This window comes from Stegodyphus dumicola, chromosome 6, assembly GCF_044657685.1.
Source record: "Stegodyphus dumicola isolate Sdum_Otavi_A_Nest chromosome 6, ASM4465768v1".
Classification (NCBI taxonomy): domain Eukaryota; kingdom Metazoa; phylum Arthropoda; class Arachnida; order Araneae; family Eresidae; genus Stegodyphus; species Stegodyphus dumicola.
In genome coordinates, this window is record NC_140773.1 from 54,021,036 (window position 1) to 54,043,806 (window position 22,771).

The 22,771-nt window shown below is 32.6% G+C and overlaps 1 protein-coding gene and 1 long non-coding RNA gene across 2 annotated transcripts in view; one reads left to right on the top strand and one right to left on the bottom strand.

Moving 5' to 3' along the window:
• LOC118204971 (BDNF/NT-3 growth factors receptor-like) overlaps positions 1-22,771 on the bottom strand; it is a 722,804-nt gene that overhangs the window by 363,302 nt on the left and 336,731 nt on the right. The window lies entirely within an intron of this gene.
• Positions 19,774-22,771, top strand: part of LOC146996746 (uncharacterized) — a 209,170-nt gene continuing 206,172 nt past the window's right edge. The window contains exon 1 of the long non-coding RNA XR_015041462.1: positions 19,774-19,858. This is a non-coding gene — a long non-coding RNA (uncharacterized LOC146996746). The remainder of the gene's footprint in view (positions 19,859-22,771) is intronic.

The following is a 22,771-nucleotide window of genomic DNA, read 5'->3' on the forward strand; positions in this document are numbered from 1 at the left end:
TCGCTTTCAAATCGTAGAGTTTCTTAATAAAACGTTTCTACGTTTTACAAAATGTGAAATAAAAATAGCATTCGCAAACATTGAATATACGATTCGAAAGATTCGTGGGAAACCATTTCGACTGTTCCCATTTTTGTACGACTTTAATCAGCCAAGATATTAATTACAAACTCTGAAAACACTGATTTTTTCGAGTATCACCAGTCTTGCGAGTTAGAGATGAAAATGCTGTGTTCCAAAAAGTCTTGCTACTGCTCGCTGTCAAATGGTAGAGTTTTTTAATAAAAAATTACTAAGTTTTACAAAATATAAATAAAAATAACACTGCCAAACTTTATACATGTTATCATTATATAAGGTCATATGCTGACGTTGAAGAAAGCATATGACTGCATGTGATGTCACTGTATGTCGAAAATTGTTCGTTAATGTCAGCATTTTAAATAAACAGCTGCTGTTGGCAACTTTTTTGTTTCAGATTAGCATAAGTGATACGATATATTATTGTCACGTTTATTCTTTTATGAATATTGAGAAAATGTTGTTAAATTACATTAAATTTAAATCATGACATCATATGTATTAACTTGAAGCGTCAAAAGGTTTTTGTTTCGTGATTCGGCAATAAAAAAATTATTTACGAATTAGCTGTTGCTTGGACAAAAGTGAACTTAATTCTTTTATATTGAAATGTTTTCATGCATTTGCTTTTCAGGGGTACCTAGAACCTAAAAATTTTGCTTTGGCTGCAGCTCGATCAATTGGTGGGCTTGCTCGCTAGTACTATTTAGCATCCTAACATATTAATACGAAGAGAAAAATTTTAAGAGCACTGCATATGATGCAAAACTGTAGCATGATACAGTAAAAATGATGATAATATGTTACACAGATTATGAATGAATGGCTTCCTCTTACCTTTCTATTTACTTTATTATTTGAAAATTGAAAAGAAAGATATATTCAGTTATATTGTTTTTGAAAGGACTTGAAGAACATATGACATTAATTACACATATATAAATGTTACACATATATAAATATTATTATATTCTGTATTTTAAGGATAAATTGTGAATTTAAAAATTCGTTTGCTTTATAAAATAATGTAATTACGTTTTTTTCATTGTTGAATATATGAAAAATTTAGTGTTTATACATTTTAAACTTTAAATTATCTTAAACTGACTTGTGATGCCGGAACAAAAACTCAAAATAAAATCAATCATAAAAACATCATAAATTATAAGATCAATCGTATAGTGGTAATGGGTTAGTACAATAGGGCACGTTGTGAAACCCACTCCAAATTCAATCAATCTCCATGTTTCTTAAAAGGCCTCCCGGCTCAAACAACTGGAGTGACATGACAGACCACCCAAAAAAATAATTACGCAAGATAAATAAATGCAATAAAATTATAAGACAAACACATTTATTAATTTCTAGAATAAAATTATATTACTAAATATTGGATAACTGATCAGTCAATCCTACCACATATTTAACTATGAAAAATAACATATATTGTCACACACAATTCAGCTTACAATAATTAATAAACCCTGAGATGAAAAATAACACGTATCTCCTTCCAAAACTAACATACTCATACTAATTTGTAAGTTTACTATTTTCACAATCAATAGGTCACTAATTAAGCAGGTAAACAAATCTAAACCTTCATTTACAGACTTTAAATTAACTGGTCGTTATTCAAAATATTCTAATCACCTCTCAGTTTACAATATATTACAAATGATTACTACTTAATTTCCTGTATATTTACATAATTTAACATTACTTAATTCGGGAACATTTGTAAATAGAAAGTCCAGATATAAGAAAAAAATCATCACTCACAAGGGGAAGTGCATACATCAAACTCCTATTTTCTCGCGTGTGCCATTATTGACTGATTAATACGGAGTGATAATAGTTCAACAGATCGTCCAGCTTCTTTCAAATCAGGAAAATTCTTAATCAGGAACACTAAAGCTTCAACAAAATCAAGATCCAAGTAAAACACAGGTATTGGAATGCTTCTTTTAAATCAGGAACGGTCTTTATCAGGAACACTTCAATAAACCAGGAAAAAAACTCCTTGAAAGGACCCAAACTGGAAAGGCACTAGACAGGATAAACAGTAAACCCACTGGTATCTGCATCACCTCGAGAATGTCTAATTAAAGTTCGAGGAAAAATATAACGAAGAATCAGCGAAGTTATATTTTGCGTAGAGCACTTTGTCTCAGCTCGAGCAAAATTCTTATCAGCTGAAAGCCGAGAGAAATCCAAATTCGCAGCTTGCTGGGACACGCCCTTCGCGAGAGCAAGACCCGCAAGAGGTCAAGCTCTCACTCTTTTCTCCTTTTCCTTTATGCTCAAAAATCAGAGTCGGAGTGAAATCTAACAAGTTGCAAGCCTCCCAAGAAATCTCGGTTTCTCCGCCTCTGTAAGTTCACAGGCCTACAAAAATTCATCAAATTAAACCTTACCAATCCCAGAATTTTACTTTATCTTTAACTGAGAAAATTCCACCCCCGCGACGAATCAAAAACCAGAAAATTTGCCAATGAAGCCAAACATCTGCACTCAGAAACGTGGGAAAATAAAGAGACCCCCCAGCTAACAAGCGGAAACTAAGCCTTACGAAAATCCAATTACCTAAGTTTACTGAAAGAACATTGCAAATACAAAACCGTTTCTTGTCTTTGTTACACTACAGACTCAAGAATAATGAGCTAAAAAAAACTTTAACAATTTTAGAATACTCTTTTTACCAGACTAAAATATACACGAGTACAAATAAAAATACTAGAATAATGATAACTTAAAACACATATTACTATAATTAAAATTCGTGACATCGGTGTGCACAGATTTTACGCAGTTACCATAAATCAGAAAATTCTTAACCATACGCTGAAAACACAGAGATACGAATATTCTTATACATCAGGGATAATGCAGCAGTCATGAATATTTAATTTTTACGGAATGTATCTCAAACAGGCATGCATGAAAAAATATACGAACACATATATTACAGCTATTGCTAAAAGTGACTCAGTTCAGGATGTTTTCTATAAAAATCTCGTGTATTCAAATCATCTTACGTCGTTGATTTAAATTAGTTTAAAAGCAATTACATATAGGGAACTCTAATCGGTTGCAAATTTATATTGCTTGCACAATCTTTACATCCTTACATATTACCTAAAAAAATATAAAGAGGTTTGCCGTGCATAACAGGAAACGGTGTAATATAATACTTTTAGAGGATAGGATAATTAGATTCTAATATGCTTCTAACTGAACAATAATGAATTCTTTTATCAAAATGAGAATTTCATATACAGTTAAAATATATTTTTTGCATTCAGGTTAGTTACGATAACTAACTATGATAAGCTTTCGGGCTCTGGTTAATTCCATATCAGTGAACAAAATGACGTGGCTTTTTTACGACCGGAAATAGTTTTAGTATATTTAATGCAATGGCTGTTCTTTTAGCGGAGTCAAATTTAAAATTTTATTTTGTATATCAAAGAAGGAATCATGGTTACTGAGATATTTAAAATGACTTCATTTCGGAGTTATTTAAAGGCGAAAAAATTTAAGAACTGGATGAATATTGCAAAATTTGCCATACATCTTTTCAGGAATAAAAAGTAAATTATGATTTCGTTTTAATTAAAGCAAGCCGGTTTTCAAGACTGTATTCGTCCCTCCGTCCAAATCATAATGCGGTTGCTAAATATAGGGAAATGTGTAATGTCTGTCACTCACAGACATTACACATTTCCCTATATTTAGCAACCTACATTAATCAAAGTAAAACCCAATTACTTTGATTAATGTAGGAAGTAAAGTGAAGTTAAAAATAGCACTGCTAATCATACTTTAGAAAGCTATCGAACTGACGCTCTAGTTAGAGAGTCATTACCTGTGCCATTTGAATTTTAGACATTTTCACTCATTATCCATAAATTATTCTTGTCACATCTAAATTATTAAATTTAAATGAGTATTTCAATTAAATAAATAAATAAATGGAAATGTTTTAGATACAACATAAATATGTATTTTTGAATCCGATTTACAACTTATAAAGGCCAGTTTAGATGAATTTTCAGATTTATGGAGATCATTTACGCAGCCTAATGTCTGATTCTATAGCGGTTTATTCAGAATTTACACACCACCGAGGATTTAGGTGACTACGCACATAAGTCTTTATAGCGTCAGAATACACCTTTGTGCTTTATTTTTTCAATTACCAATCGTGAAACGCAGTTTGTGACAATATTTGCTATCGTTTAAAACTTACTGCAGAATCTAGAAGTTATCTGAATCGAGAGTCTTTAAATCATCAGAGAAAAATTATGTGCATGCTATTCGATTTATTCCATTATCAATCTTGAGAACGTACTTCGTGAAAACATTCGGTACCCTTCAAAACTTATTAAAAACTCTTTCCATCATCAATCACAAGAAACTTTAAAGCGGCAGAACAAAATTATGTGTGTGTTATTCGACGTGTTCAAATATCAGTCATGAAAACTTTGCTAGTGATAAAATACGCTGTTGTTGAAGACGCAAAAATTCCTGTTTCATTAGAAAATTCAACTGATGCAACGATATAGATGCTCCATAATTCACTTTCACGTTTTAGATAATTCACTTCAAAATATTTATGCTAGTAGTTAAGATAGATTACACAGTGTCATATATTTTTTGTTTATTTTGATGTTCAGGCAAAGTATTATATGCCTAAGTGAAGGGATACTTTCGTGGACAATTTTCTAGGGTAAATAAACTCGTATATGTTTTAAGGTTATAGATAGTGAAAAGTGCAAAAATGTCCATGCAGTAAACCTATTCACCTGGATTTTAATCCAGTTGAACTAACAGAGTTAACAAAATTTATCTTCTCGTTCATCAAATGATTCATCAAACGACCGGAAAAAACAAAATTAAAGCATATTAACATATATTTGAAGATCTGATTCACTTCAGACAGCAGCGCATATACACATAAAAAGAAAAGTATGCATGAATTGACTAATTATTTATTATTTAAGTTATTTTGTAATTAAATAAGAATTATGAAATGCAAATCATAAGAAGGAGGAATTTAGAAACTGAAAATCAACAGAATAAAATACAACTCATAACTTCACGAAATATGAAATCAAATCCTTTAATACTGTATACATACATCTGTTTTAAGAGTCATTTGATTTGAACAAAAGAAGCTTCTTCAAGCCTTTTGTTCTGTTACATCGTATAATTAACACTATAATGTCTTTTGGATCATACGCGATTATAACATTTTCTGATTTACCAGTTGCAGTAAATTTCCAGGAATTCAGGAAAAAGGAAACTCTGTAATCATTTATTCTGAAGTGGTTGTCATCTATGAAAAAAGTCATCCTATTATTCTTATTGCTTATCTCCGAAAGATCTGATATATATATCAGATCAGCTCCAGAATGTTGTTGACCGCCAAAAAACAATAGAATAAGGTGATCGGATGTTAAGTTCCCCTTAGAAAGTCCGATACAATGCAGTATATTATCCGCTGAAGCTGGATGGTCACAGAAATTTTTACATGAGGGGTGGATTTTTCTGCCGCTATTCGAAGGAAAGTCATTTAAAGTGGCCAATTGTTAATCTCGCCAGAGCAGTCTGGGAACCAGAGTCACATTTGATTTCCAGCAGAGAGCCCAGGGATGTTCCTGCATACCTTTGCTGTGTGGGTAGAATACGCCATATTATGTTTAGATCTTTCATTTGAGTTAAAGTTCTTGATAAGTAAGCGAAGAACCAGTGGCCGTTTCATTCTCACTATCCTCTTTGGCCAGTCTATCAACGACCTCATTATCACTAATGTTAACATGTGATGGTACCGATTGGAGGTGGACGTTTGCGGAGGACCAGCCGCTTGCAGTGCACTGCGGCTGTACGATAAAATACATCGTTGCCCAAAATCTCACGCATAAGACATCATAGCATCAAGCCCCACATTAGTCGCAATTAACTAGCTCCTGAAGACAGAGCAAGTGTTAGGGTTGTGTTGCTTTATTCTAGTTCCAAAGTGTGTGGGGGGTTGTAATAAAAATACAGCTGTCAGTACGATCTTCTGTACGACTACCATCAGTATAGACCTATACTGCATCTTTAGGAATGCAACTAATAATTTCCAGAGCCAGCTGTCTAAGAAGGTCTTCATGGTGAGTTTCCTTGTTTGTAGTGGATTTCAGATCAAAGTGGAAGAAAATTCTTTGTAGCCCCACTGAAGGATCAATAAAGGATCTTAGATCAGACCGAGAGATCAGGTTCTGAGTTTCTGCCAAGCTAAACGGGCTGCATTTCTTAAGTCTTTGACTGTTATGCCAAGTGTGAAGATACAACAATTTACAATGTTGGAGGCTGTGGCTGTATATTTTATTGAAATACTTAACTAAATTGGCTCTCCTTTCTAATATGCAGTGGTTATAAGTTGGTCTCGAACAAGGCTATACTAGAAGGGCAGCTATTTTTGAATCAGAGAATAATTCAAGCGGCATTCAGTTGTACGCGTTCTAATTTCTGAAGATTGGTTTCAGACGCTCATTAATAAATTGGGTAGGCATGTTCTAGAATGGGTCTTAATAGCACAATATAGGTGGTTCTAAGAGAGTTTGGATAAGGTCCTCAATATGTGCCAGCTAGATATTTGTTGATGTTTAGGTGCTTACAGGCCTTCGAAACCAAATAGTCTATATGTCTGTTGCGGTTGAATTCAGTATCAATGATGAATCCTAGGTATTTGGAATGTTTTTCATATGCAAGGGGCTAAGCTTCGAAATACAACTTTGGTTTGTAGTTAGTTATATGGGTGTTTATTAGTAGTAAAAAAGGTAACTGTTAATTTAGTTATATTGAAAGTCAATCTGTGTTAAGTTGCAAACTCAGAGAGTGCAACCAAAGTGGTGCTAAGGATCGTTTCGATGTTAGTCACATCTGTGCTTGAATTCCAATAAACAATATCGTCAGAAAAGTTTGCAATATCAACAAGTTTTAGTTTCCTTTTCTCTGCACCGGCCAAACATATGGAGAATAGAGTAGCTTACGACTGATTCCTGAAGAATGCCTTGTCCCAGTATAAAAGGATACGAGTAAGTATTGTTAAATTTAACTCTAATGGATCAGTGATGCAGAATTTGAGCTATCCAAACCAAGACAGAACCCCTAATGATGAATGTATCGTGTATTTTAAAGATACGTTTGTCCTTCCAGACAGTATCAAAGGTCCAGCAAGGCCATCAAGGCCTCCACAGTATGTCGAATTAAGGTTTTGGGTGTCCCTGGTCTTTTGGCAAAAGTATAGGATTTGACCTGTGGTACTATGCCCTTTACTAAAACCGTATTGTTCAGGTGGTAGTAGATGATTGAGATCCAAAAAGTGATGAAGTCTTGCAAGAAACATTTTTTCCATTAGTTTACAAGTCATATTGGTTAGGGTTATATGTCTGTAACTCTGAAGGGAGCTTGCTTCTTTGCCTGGTTTTCTGATAGGAATAACAGTGGCTCTTTTCCAGTCTACAGGAAGTCTTTCATAGGTCCAGGAATGGTTAATAATATTCAAAATTCTTTGCTTGCCCATTAAGCCCAGGGTTTCCAACATTTGGCCATGTATTCCATCAGGGCCAGGAGACATGGACAGATCCAAGAGGGCCAGAGCTGAGAGTAATTCTTGAGCGGGATATCTCCGAGAGAATTGGGAGGATCCAAGATTGGTACTGCGACAACCATTGAAAATGTTCTTTGCATTTTTCTTAATAGCTCAGTGTTCATATGAGACGTTCAATCTGCCAGTTTCTTATTAACCCCTTAAGGACCAGCTCCGACAGAATGAAGTGCAGTGACAGGACCGGACCCTCAGAAATGGATCGTCGCCATCGAACCGCGCATTTTCAACAGTTAAGCCTAATTTTACAAAAAAAAAAAAAAAATCGTATAAAATCAGTATTTTGATATTATGACTTATATTATGATGATTATATTATGACAATTGGCTGTTACCTAACATACTTGCATACTTCCATCTACCGCTGCCGCGAATGGCATCCTCTTCAATTCTGATTGGCTTCCGGGAATTAGCATTTTCCTCTCCGTGCTTTACTTTGAGAAGTGAGTGTATAAGCGTATCCCCCTCCTCATTTTGGTTAAGAGCAAATGGTGTCAACAACATAGAGAATGAGAAGATTTTCTGTTTTTATTTAATTTCACTTAATAATACAGCACATAAATATCAGCAAATTCTGAGAAGCTTACCGATAGATTATCACCGGTAGATAGATCAGCGGTAGGACTGGTTTCGGAAAATAAATTAAGTCTGATTTAGAGAGCCTTTAAAACTAATTCAGCTCCAGCGTAAGAAATACAGAATTCTCAAAGTTTGGCTTCAAGATATTACAAAGAACTTCTGAGTGGAAGATTAGTAAAAAGTTATTTAACTTAAGTAAGTTATTAAATGATCTAAAAACGAAAGATGGAAAACGCAATGGACTCCGCGAAAACTCAATGGAACTCCGCGAAAAACTGAAAGTAAATAAATCTACTCAAATTGACGTAGAATTTATTTCAGCAAAAGAACGTCTTCTGCTAAAAGAAAAAAAAGAAAAAAAATCTATGCCAATTAACGTTGTTTTCTTGCAATCATTAATTCAGTTCTCTGTGAAGTGCTCTTGTACTTACAGGACAATTCAAATTAAAATTCCTAGTGTACGTACTGATGGAAAATGCTTGATGACTCAATATTTGTCTAACAGATATGAAAAAGTTTTGAGAGAGTGGAAAAAATAGAATGGCAATTTTGCGAATATGAGAAGAACGTAATGCCTATTACAGAAAACGTAAAGCGAGTCTGAAATATTTTTAATGAATTGACAGTAAAATATGAATAAAGCTTCTTCTCCAATACAGGTGAAAAATATTTGACAGGCATAAGAAGCTATAGGATCATTTGAGAAATAGATTTATGAATTAAGATTTTGGTGACTACATAAATATATGACTTTCAAGTGAACGAATAGATCCCGTTTTCGACTTCGAAGATAATATCTGAGAAAAAGTCAATTTCATGCAAAGCCATTAGTTTCTTTCCCTATTTTTTTATTTATGAAACGATTCACAACATCTCTCTCTCATTAAGAAACATAACATTTCTACGAAGATGAATAACTAGCTGAATTTGAAAATACGCCTTTTGCATATACACACACGCAAAAAACACTTATGTGTACACCACATGACTTCCTTTTCAGCGCATTTTTCTTGCATTTCATTTAAACTTTTTGGATTTAATTAAATCTACTTCGTCGATAGCGCATAAACCAGAATAGAATTAATGCACTCTTTAAAATTCACCATATTTGTTTACGATAGCGACACTCTGGTGCTATAACAGCGTTACATTTCGTTCATATTATAATTCAGAATGCACAAAATTTATATCATTTGAAGAATTATCTAATCGTTGCCCCATGTTCTATCCAAGTATTATAATAAGTCTAAAACGATGTATAAAAGAAATTAGGCAAACAAACAAACAAACAAAAAAGAAACAGTTTTACACAGACGATTCAGTATTTCTCATTCAATTAATTCAGTTCTCACCTCGCTACAAAGCAAAAATACATAAAAACTGAAAATATCTGTATTGAAAAATTCAAAGTAAATCTTAAACACTTATTCCCTCGAATACATTCCAGAATGGATTAAGCATGATTTAATTCGCAATAATAAAAAGAAGGCGTTATCTTTGTTGTTGCCAAGCTTAGTTTCTCTAGATTGATAACAAATTCGCTATTCTGCCAAATTTCAAATGCAAGCAAACATGGCCGTCATGGCAAAAATAATTAGGCTTAGCCGGACGACTTAAACAACTTTTATATTGTTGATATTTCTACAACTATAACCCGCAGGTTAACTAAAGGCATACAAACCTTAAACCTTAACCTGAAAATAAGAACAACATAATTCAATCATTTTTAAACAAAAAATGCACAATTTACAAACATATGAGTATAAAGAAACTGAGGTCACTTAGCCGAGTAGCAGGGTGAATATATATATATATATATATATACTTTTGGTGTGGCCGATTGCAACCAAAATAAGAGGTGCATAGCTACACGTTATAGCAGTCCCATATACGAAATTTCAGCGTTCTGAGGCTACTGGTTTTTGAGTTGCGTACGCACAGATGCCACGAAAATTTCTCTTTATAATTCATTTTAAATCAGGTGCTACTTTGGTAGACGGTTGCATGGAATTTTGGCGATTTTTTTTTGCTAGCGATACGACTTATGGTAAACCAATTGCTAGACAAGTTATTTGTGGTGAACGATATGTTTTGTCATTTTTTTTAAATAATGCGTTTTATTATGTATAAATTAAGTGTTTTAAATATTATTTATGGTTTCTAAATATTAAAAATCAATTTACTTTTACATGTTTATTTGAAATAAAAATTTTATTGTTTATGGTAATTTATGTAATTTTATGTTGCGGATGATGTAATGAATGACGTCAGACTTTAAAAGTAATTAGTTTTAATACCTATAAATTTAATTTAATGTTTTAAACATTATTTATTGCTGTTAAATATTAAAATACAATTTAATTTTGCATTTTTTTAAAAAAAATAACTTTATTATGTATGATTATTTAAATAATCTTAATTCTATTCGTGATGTAATAAGCTCCTTGATTGGGTACTGAATATTTATATGCATTACCGCGCCATTTTAAAATTTTATTATTCATCTCTTCGAATTCTTTAGATTACGTTTTTTCAAATTATTTTCATTGATATCTAAATTATGATTCCGATTTTTTGTGGTACTCATCAATATACGTCAGGTTAAATATTCAAAAAAAATGTAAGTACATATTTTTCTTTTACTTTATAATTGTATGTACTTCAAATTTTATTAAAAAACTATACTGTTTTCAAAAATTGCCGAGATATTTATTGCCACATATGCTTTAATGTTAAATAATTATATCCTATAAAACTTATTTTAAAGGATTTGAATGTAACTAAGATTTTAATTCTTTTAAGCGTTGGTACGATGTTTTTAATTCGATATTCAATTTAAGGAATATTTTAATCCACTTAAACGTTAGCGCAATGTTTTTATGGCGCTGTTTTCATTTTATTTCTTTGCTATATAAAAGTAATAATCACCTTACTTTAGTATTTTATACTCATAGTAAATGTATTTATTTATTTACATTTGCCTGCCATCTTAAAAAACAACATTTTCAACAAAAAATTAATCAGTTACTTTTAACGATATTTAGTGAGGAAGTAATTTATATAGTAGCCAAAAAAGTATATCTTCGCCGAAATTTAAAGGAATACCTGACATCTTATATCAAATTTTTATTAGAGGTTCGAATCCCGCGAACGGGCTGGCTGCATGGGTGTTTTCGTGGTTTTCCCCATGTGTAACGTGTATACGAGCCAGTTTGCCTTAGAAAGTCCTCCACGAAGGCATCCCTCCCCTTAGGGAGATAGCCCTAGTGTGCTTTGCCATAATTAAATACACCACACCATACACCAAATTTTTATTCACATCCTGAAGTTCACAAATCTTTTAAAAGAAATTTGATCCAAATGCTTTCTTTTTTAAAATTCAATGAAAAAGCTTTATAAGGTTCCTCGGTACTTTTCGGTTTCGCCGGCGCAAATCTCGCCAAGCAGACTTTGTTGGCGACACTATGCACTATACACATAAAAATGTGAACAATGTTAGTTCTAAGAAATTTTTATTTTGAAGGCATAAACATTTTAATATGGTTTAAAATTTTGTAAAAAGGCAGTAAATAACGACAATAAATTTGTAAAAAGACATTAATTTAAAATTTACTATTCTTTCATGGTTCAACATCCTAATTCGCCGGTTCGTATCACGTGACCGGCGAGTGATCTCATGATGATCTCATGATGGCGAGTGATCTCGTGATCGGCGAGTGATGAGTTATCTCATCTCATGTAAACTACGCTACAAAAAGCTAATTCTCTCAGTAATTATCTACATTAATTTCAAGTTAAATCTTAATTTGGAGTACAAGTTTAAATGCAAGAATTATTTCAATTCGTACGAATAGCTTACTCAGAAATTATGTAAAACCACATTGCTTTACTTCGCTAGTGCATTCTTCTCAGAATTGATGTATTTAACACTTGATTTTGCCTTTTCTATATTTTCGCCTTCGGGTGAGCGGCGTGATTGCGTCCTAATTGACGTAATTATCGCGAATGGTCTTAGGGCATAAAATTTAACTATCTAGGTAAACATTCTATGTAATTGTATGCCAGTATTGAAAGAAAAAATCAATCTGATAAGAAATGGCTGCGACTTGTTTTGAAAATGAAGCGTAAAAGGTTACCAGCGCAAATATTCCGTTTGGCATAAGTTGTATCATTTTTGGCGACTTTATCGTTTGCGCCGGCAAAACGGAAAAGTACCGGTTCCTCGAATATTAAAATGCTCCGATAACTCACATTTTGTCTAAAATGAACATTGAGGAACCTGGTGAACTGATTAGTGGCTAATCACTGAATTCAAATAACTAAAGATGTAGACTCAAGATGCGTAAAACTAAGCACAAGTATCTAACGTAGTTGGCCTTTAATTCAAACTTACCGGTCAAAATCACAAGGCACGTAATAATACGGCCGAGTGTAACAGCTTCAAGAGAGACTCGGCCCGAAGGCAAACACGCGCTACTCAGGATTCCTAGCTCTCTCTCTCACGAAGTAAGTTGAAACTTCCTTAAACACATCTTCTATCTCATTTGAATTCAACGCGATTCTAAAAACTCATTCTGGTAGGGAATTGTGAGTGTAAACAATAATTGATAGGAAAGAGTCTTTGAAATTAAAATAACTGTTAAAAAATTAAAATATACCTTGTCTTTTAACTTCACGGCGAAGCTTAAGGTAATATCATAAACTATGCTGAAACTATTGACATCGAATACTGATATTTGTTTAAAACTTAATATAAGAAATTAGATATTTATTATTGATTTATTAGTATAAGTAAATCCGCAGAAACACGAAATTGCAAAATAAAAAAGTTATTAACAGAGGTGGAATCTTTTAAAAATGAACTATTCAATGAGAATAGTTCATAACTATTCTCATTGAATAGTTCATATTTAAAAAAAAATTTCAAGTTATTAACACTGAATTGAAATCTTTTATATGAACTATTCAAAATTTTCAATTTTCATATTTAAAACGTTTTAATAGATTTAAAAAACATAACAAATTTCATTATATTACTGACATATTTTTACGTTTCATTATCCACCGAATAAAAGAACAATTAAAACCTGACGCAACTTCAGAAGGTTTTATCCATTTAATTTGAATATGCATAAGGTTTAACTTTATGCATGATAAGCTTAATCTGAAATAAAAATAAAAATACAAGTTTCAGAGCTATATGAAATTATTTCCGTTTTCTTATTTTACGAAAGAACTCCTTTCTGAATTCTTGGAAAGCAGTAGAAATAATCCTGCTCAGTTATCTAATTAAATATAAGAGGGCATTCGTAAGTATTGAGAAGAGCCAAATAATTTAATTAAGCCATTAATGCTTTAATTTTTATAATTGTTTATATTCATTTCGATGTTAATTCTTGAAATGAGAAAGAAATGAAAAGTAATTTAACTTAATAAGAGACAGTATAAAGAATTATGTAATTAAAATTTTTATTTCAAATTCTGTATTAAAACGGATTGATTACATATAAAATACCACAAATTAAGTTTGTTGTGATGAATAAATCCTTTTTCCTACTGTCGTTAAACCGTAGGGTCAGTGAAACCATTAATATCGGGAGGTGTCTGTGATTCGTAAATGTTATTCCTATTCTAGCTGACTAAGCTTGCGAAAATTAAAATATGATCAGAAAAGTTACTCTTTTTCAGAATATTCTTAAGTGTCTGGGTTTATCCTACGACTACCTATTCAAGATTCTTATGCTAGTCAATGACTTTTCGAAGGTGAATAAACTCGTGGATCTCGTCTAGCAGAAGCTGAACTCGAGGATTAGCAACAACAAGAACTCTTTTTCAGTCAACTACATATAAGACTTGTCAAATTATTCACTGTATAAAGTTCCTAACTGAAAATGGCAAACAACGAAAGCTGTTTTTTTAAGGAGTAGAAAGTGCGTTTTACTCGAGAATATTTTAAGGGAAGAATGTTTATGATTCTGTTGGCAAAGAATTTTTTAAGAACCCAGATTCTTGAACCCTCGAAAATTTCTTAATAAGAAGATAATTAAATTTAAGATGTACAAGGAAATTTTGCGAAGTATCTAAACTGAAATACTTCTGTAGTCAGAAAATCTGCACAAAATTACTTCTCTTCCTAATTATGTTTATGTAACTAAATGAGTGCAATTTAATAAAATGTGAAAGATATTAACTCCTGTACAACTAGCTTAGAACATTTTAAAATGCAAAGCAAGCTTAAGTCAAAATTTTAATTGTCTTTTAATATTACAAAGGTTATATTTCATCTGATCAAGGTACTGTTCAATCACATGCTGAAAATATAATATACGCAGAAATAATGTATATAAACTAACAAAAGAGAAAATTAATTATAACTAAATAAATATATATTAATTATTAACTAAGATTTGAGATTAAGGAATGTTGAATGAATATTGTACATGTAATATACATTATCCTATATAAATGAATGTATATAATAGAAATATTAATAATAAATGTGAGTAATAAAATTGCATAGTAATGAGCCTTTCAATAACGTAATGCATAACAGAAGGTTAATAATTGAATAAATATTAATTATAGTAAACAATAAGTAAATCTACGCTAATTTTCGACTAGCATTTTAATTTTGGTTACTGATTAATATAATATTAAAAATTAATTAATAATTAAAATACTTAACAATAAGGAAAACTATTTATATCATAAATAAATCAAAAAATTAATAAATATTTTTTTTTTCTTTTTTTACACAAAGATTAAGCAATTACCGGTAAAGCCTTCACAGATGAAATTCAGATTCATAGGCTACTTAATTATCTCGATATCTAGAGCCTTGCCTAGAGTGCAACACTGGGTTGTACACTTTAATTTTACTTTTGCACTGACAATGAGGGAGATATTCACTGGGTTGAATTCTTTAACAGGGAAGAAAGTTTCATACAGACGACCGTTCGTTTCTTAGATTTTTCGAACACGGGACCTTCAAGCGTAAGTCACTATACTAATCACGCCAACCACTTTACTATCTAACCGACCTATATGTAGGAAGTAAGCATTTCTTCCAAACTTTGATCTTATGTTGTTTTGAATCAACTATGCTTTTTCACTTTATCATGCATGCAGTATTATACTTTTACAGGTAAAAGTATGGGGACACCAACGATGTACTGATTTTTTACACTAATTCTAAAAAAAAGAAAAAAAAAGAGAGAGAGAGAGAGAGAGAGAAAGGAAAAAAGGGGGAAAATGCAAGCTTTATAAGAATTTACAAAGAAAGGTTGAAGAAATGGGCCAGAGAAGCTTTCCAGATAATCTAGTTTACCTGGTATATCGTGCAATCCCAACCGCACGCCCGCATCCAGTAGTTATTAAAAGTAATGATTTAGGACATAAAGGGATTACAATATATTCTCAATACAATTTGAAATTCACAATATAAATTGGACATCTGTTTTAGTATAGCAAAAATGACAGATAAACATAATTCGTATACAGATAAACATAATGAGATAACTGTAATAAGTACTGGAAACACAATAATGAACTGTAATAATAATATTAAAGAGATAAGTGAGCATGGATTATTTCAGATATAAATATGTTGAGACTTTAGTTTACTTTGTTGAGATTTTAGTTTACTTAGGCATACTAAGAAGGCGGGAGAAATACTTGCATACTCCCCTTTTAAAAGGCGAGCGGGGATTAGGGGACCCAATCGCCAAATCTTAGTGGTGGAGAGTCATCATCCACCGCCTTTTTAGTTCGGGCGCCACTGTAGAAAAATGAGATTATTTCGAGGCAGAAGACAGGGAAAATGAGCAGTGCTCTCGCTGAGACTCGAACTTCCGAGTTCTCGAATACGCGCCGAGCATGCTGACCATTACACCACGAAGACATGCTAAGAAGGCGGGAGGAATATCTTATAAATATACTACTATACATATATGTATATACATACATACATAGACATACACACAAAGAGGTTGGTTAATGTGGCGACAAACTCGATAGGTTGAGAGTAAGCATTAAGAAGAGGACTAATGGCCAAGGTAACATGCTATCGCAAACCATGTTAAATAGATAGAGATAGTAAAAATACTTTTGCAATGTCTGATATCGAGCAGAACTAAACAATACAATAACAAACACACACAAAAAAAAAATCTTTTTACTTCTCTGTATATTTATAACAAATCCTATGGTGTGGGGTACAACATAAGAAAGGCGATAATGTGACATTATTGTAGATTTTACTCAAAGCGACTTTTACAGGCATCCTTCCTCAGACAACAGAAACCGAAAAACGACTAATAGACGAGCTCGAAAATACCGCTTGTGCTATTGGCTTCTGCAGCAGCGATCGGCAATGTGAAATCCTCAGGAGTCTCATAAGCGAGTGATTTAAGATACCAAAAGATGCAAGTGACTAAGATCCAAGTAGAAATCAAATAACAGCTCCGCCCACTCAATTTACCTCCCAGTATAAGGTGATTTTAATACCGCGTGGAAAATATGCTGATGCATGAAGAACATGGCCCATGTCGTCCATGAAAAACATGTACCTCTCGGAAGGCAACACTATACATTGTAACAAACTGGGAGATTTTGCTTTAGAAAACAAAGATACATTGTGCTTTTGAGGTGTTCTGGCAGAATATATGGCCTCAGCAAGTAAACACTGAGGATTTCTGCTGAGATCTTGATACTGAAGTTGTGCTGAGATTTCTGCAGGATACTGGTGCGAAGGGTTTCCGTTGAATACACGTATTCATTAATTATATTCATTCCTGCGCCTTCTTGCGTAACAGTGGCCTCAGCAGAGAATAACACAGTTGCGATTAAATTTTGGATTATCCTTTAAGGCGTCCGTTGCCAGCTACCTGGTTCTAAATCAGATGCATATCAGCTTAGTTTACGTGTATGTAGTCAATCATGTCATTCTCTAATGAACGAGGCAAGTAGTTGCACGTGATTACACCAGCAATGGCGCCACCATTCGTAGCCTGCACCTCGTAATCTTCACCCAACGCCTATGTTTCGCGACGCTTTTACGTAGACTCGTACGTTAGACTTTGTGATCCAACGGAATGTATCATGCTAAGGGAAGCAGCGATGAATCAACATTTGCCTCCATCTCATTCTCAACATCAGGCCCTGTCCTATTTTCGTGATTTTGATCAATTAAATAAGATTTACGATAGCACGTTTCATCGTAACTGATGTTGCGCTTGATGCTTGCAGTATTATGAGATCTAGTATGTTTTGCTATCATGAAATGGTAACTAGATCTACTGCGTGTTAGCCCTGCGACATTTCGCACAGGCGTGAAGATAAGCGCAACAAGGAAAGGCTGTAAAAGACCCTTTTATTTATCACAAACTAGTTTACAGAAGGCACAGACTTACGTGCGTATAACCAAAATACCGTCCACTTGCGGTGAGGACTTAAACGACTATTTAAAATTAAAGGTAAAGCTGTAGTGCTAAACTATACAATTCAATTAAATCTAACAGGCTGACTCAGAAACCTAGACAGGCGATATACTAACTAGACGGCCAGAATGCGTTGCGCGTTCACAAGCAAAATTACGCTCTGTCTAACATTTCGTTAACAGTTTAAAAACTCTCGTTCACTTACTTCTTTTGCAACCTTGCGAAGGAATGCAAGGAGAAATAAGAGAATTCAAGAAAGGCTAAAAAATTAACGTAACTTTTAGTAAAAATAAATAAACCCCTACAATAGAATATAAAATAAGAGGAAATTTACGTGTGAATTTTTATTTTTTTGACAGAATCTATCCAGTTTATAAAGTCAGAGGTTTAGGAACGAGGTCATGTTGGTAATTCTTTTGGCTGCTGCTTTAAAAATAGCATAAAAATTATCGACATACGATAATGTTAAAATTTGTATTAAAATATCTTTAATTAATTTTTATTCACTTCCAGGATTGTGCATTATAATGATTTCACTCAGGTTCTATATTTTATGACATACTTGTTTAGACTTAGACAGCATTCCACTGTCAACAGACGTCACATATAATAGTTTGTTTTATGTTTCATCCACGTTAATTTCGCAGTGCTTTGAATGATTTTAATTAATTTTATGTTAACATTTGTTTCTTCCCTTAATTTTTTATCTGTACTATCTGGATAATGTTAAGATCCATATGTACAGATATTATTTGATTGCGTACAATAAAATTTTATCCAAACTGCAGATAATTTTAAAGAAATTATTTCTGAATTTTCTAAGAAAGGAATGCTTTTTTTTCAATTTTCCATTACATATCGCTTAATTCAAGAGTGTCCAAATGAGTACCATTCATCTGATATAGGACATTTCTTACTGCAGTCACGTAGTGTGGGGAGCTGAAGCTAAGGTGATTATGAGAGCTTTTATATGAATAGGATGATCAGATACATTCAGAAATATATTGATCAATGGAAGTACTATTAATTTTTAGCTCTTTCGGGCTATATACCGAAGTTTTATGATTTTTCTAGTAATTATCGCAATAATTTAAATGTTGTTTATTTTGTAATTTGTAGCTGCAATGAGAAATATATTGATCAGTATAGTACTATTACTTTTTAGCACTTTCAGGCTATATACCAAAGTTTTATGAAGTTTCTCGGAATTATAACGAGCTAATTTTAAGTCTTTCGGTTATTTTATAATTTGTTGCTATTTATATCATTTTCAAATAATCGAGTTATCCAAAACTGCTGCATATTAGGCACATGTTCGAAACAAAAATTTCGCCCACCAGTGGGCGAGCGGTAAAATCGCTGAACACTGGTAGTTCGGTTCGAGGTTCGAATCCCGCGAACGGGCTGGCTGCATGGGCGTTTTCGTGGTTTTCCCCATGTGTAACGTGTATACGAGCCAGTTTCCCTTAGAAAGTCCTCCACGAAAAGCATCCCTCCCCTTAGGCAGATAGCCCTAGTGTGCTTTGCCGTATTCTCAATACACACACACTCGAAACAAAATTTAAGCAAAGAAAGCAGTCTCCTTGATGAAATTTGAGTAAAATTCTATTGATTTCGAAAGAATCAAACTATGCAACATTCAGTCATACTCTCATATAAATCTTATGTAATAAATCTCTATATAAAGTACACTGTAAGCATGACATTTGTACTTCGATGGCATATCTTGTATGCTTCAGTTAAGATAAAAACTCCTTTAAAAATTTTAATCTACCCAATTATTTATTATGGCTCTCTTTGTTACTGTTACGGATTTTGTATTTAGTTAACTATTTTTGGTAGAATTCTAATTAAAATTATTATATTTCTTTGTGTAATGCAGCGCGTGACGAGTTTTAAGAGAAAAACTACGCTGAAAAAGTAAAAGTACAGGAACGCGCGCATTTAATAGATATCTCGTAACTTATATTTAAATTGAAATAATGCAATTGTGTGTTAGCTGTAACTGTAATTCTAATCTTTTGCTTTCCAGAAACCTCAAGAAATTACGAGAAGCTTCTCGTGACTGATTAAAAAGCTTATTAAAGCCGTAAAAACATCTCAGGTAAGTGGTTTATTGGTAATTGTTTGCAAAGCTGCTGTAAGTTTGAGATCGAATTAGCTTTATCTGAGCTTTGAATTGTGTTCTAGTTAACGTTTTAGTAGTTTAAAACATAACTACTGTGTGATATTGTGATATTAAACGAATATCTGTGAGGAAAAGATTCATAATTTTGTTTTAGTTCTTGTGATAAGAATAAATTTTATTAATTTTTCATCAGACATGTGCATTCAATCTATTACGAACCCATACACACGCAACAATACATCACCTCACAAGATACGAAATTGATTTTGAATCTGAGCGGCGGAAGAAAAAGCCGTTTATATTCTACAACATTATGTTATCTTCGGAATTTGGAAGATATATGAATTTCTTTATATGAGGCATAAGCATTAGCAAAAAAAATATTCAAATAGAATAATTTTTAGATAATAAAAAAACCCAAAGTAGAATTTATACCCTAATAAAATATGACAAAACAAAAATTTGAGTATTTTCTACTACCAGTTCTGTAGATGGAGATTCTGTAGATTGTATACCAGTTCTGTAGATGGAGAGGTAACTCAAAATACGCAGTTACTAAACTAAATACTAAACTCATACAATACTAAAACGCAGTTAGGTATTAGGGATTGTTTTTGAATGCGTGAACATCCAACTACTTTAACTTCAATCTTGATCTTAAGTTCTATCTGAAAAAGTTTTAACATCAAACAAACAAAGCGTCCATAAATGTTTAATGATTGCAATAAACGCTTCACGTTCATCACAGCTATCGTGGAGCGAGGCTAAGATAAAACATGAATGACTAAATTCTAAAAAAACTGAAAATTTTGAGATTTTAAATTACGTCCAAAGGAGCATTCTTTTAAACGTTCTGTGTGTCACCTTTATTTTTTAAATGTTCTTTACACTTAAACTTTAAAATACAATTCAACAGCAATATCGCAAAAAAAATTTTAAATGAGCACATATTTAGAATTCCCGATACACAGTCTCGTGCGCTGGAGATGAAAATGTTATTTTTTGTACAGCGTTACCATTGCTCGCTTTGAAATCGTTTAGTTTTTTTAATCAAAAATTCGTTGAAGTGTTGCAAAATATGATATCGATAACAAAACAAATTTCAAATTCAAATTAGGGCTTCCACATGCCCATATTCTAGGGAATATTACGTTATTGAAATTTTGATGGCCCTAGGTACCTTTGTTTTATCACAATGCAAGAACCATACATACATTCTTGTAGATTCTTCATTATTTAATTTCTTTAAATACAATACAGGGCGATAATATTTGGTGGCAACAATTTGAAATTGATTCGCCGTTTATAGTTTTCAACGCAAAATGCCAAAACGAAATTAATAGCCTTTCAGGGTAAATTTCCCCTTTGAATAAAGGCAATAAAACGCAAAACATTAATTTTAACTTATTATGCAACCTAGTCGCTACAAATGCTCGAATAAATTCAGGCAACAGTTATAAGCTGAGACGAATATTTAGAGATTTTAAGATTTAACGATGAACGGTAACTGCAAAAATTGCAAAGAATCAAAAGAACATTTTAATTTTATTGCGGTCAGATATACTTAGGCATACTTAGGCCTTAGATGAAATCAGTCATTACAAGTGTCGTATTGTCTCGTAAGAAATCAAGCAGCACATATGATTATTTACAAAAATGAAATCCTTGTAAGAATAAAATAAAATGAAGCAATACCAGTTGCTACTATATCTAATTTTTGAATTATCATTCTAATGATCACAAACGGGTTTATTAATCTCAAAAACATGGTTCTGTTTTGGAAGGAACTAACCACAGGCAATGTTCTACAAAAACTCTTTCATTGAGAAATAACAGTTTTGAAACATTTGGATTTCGAAAGCCTGGACGTAGACCCAAATGTCTCTAATTATTACCATGTATCACCTCTTTAAACAGTAATTCATAGTTATAACTTTCAAAATATAAGAATCATACGAACTTGCTTTCATTCATTCTGTCTATAGAGAAGAAGTCTTCCGTGGCCTTCTGTGTGACGGACAAATAAAAAGAGATAACCTGGAGAGATTTTTAACTGAAAATGATTAGGAAAATTTAACGTTAGAATCAGTCTGTTTTTATCAGCAAATATATAATAATAACAATAATAAAAGAACGTTTTAAATGTAAATCTTGGGAATCTTTCTTTCAGATTTTTTTGAGAAGTATATGAGTGCAAAAGCGTGTGTATTTATGATAATATTTCATGATTTCACTCTAGAGATCTAGTTCTGTAACTGCACACTCTATCATCAGTTCAGCATTAATAAGAAAATCATCTAATAACTTGATAAATACATACGCATATAATCTTTCTTTCCACAGTTCTTAACAAACTTCAATACTGCCGACACAGTTGACTACAACAGAGCTTGCAACTATTTAACACATTTTTATCGTTCAACTACTGCTAACATGACTGACATTTGTTGAGTAATGTTTCCCATTATACCTTTTTATCATCGTGTGTCTATCTACATGTTGCAGGTTGAGACTGACTCACGAAGTGATGCCATAGTCAGTTCTCTAGGTAATGTTAAATGAGTATTAAACACAATCTTTCAAAATAACGTCTACCTGCGAGAGGGGGTGTTAGGTTCTTCTCGAAAACGACTTAATGCTTAATCTTGATAAATTTGTAAGACAGTACACTAATTATGCTTAATCTAAAAACTGGAATCTAATTTAAAAATCTTAAACCTAATCTAAAATCTTCCTAGAATACCAGATGATTTTTCGTCTCGTTTCCAACTTAGTTCCACATAGTAATGCAACATGCGTGAAAACAAAGAATGTGTTTGTACTTAGGCTTGATATTTCAACACATTAAAATATTTAATAAAAGTTAAACCTGACTTTGACCTGCTTCTT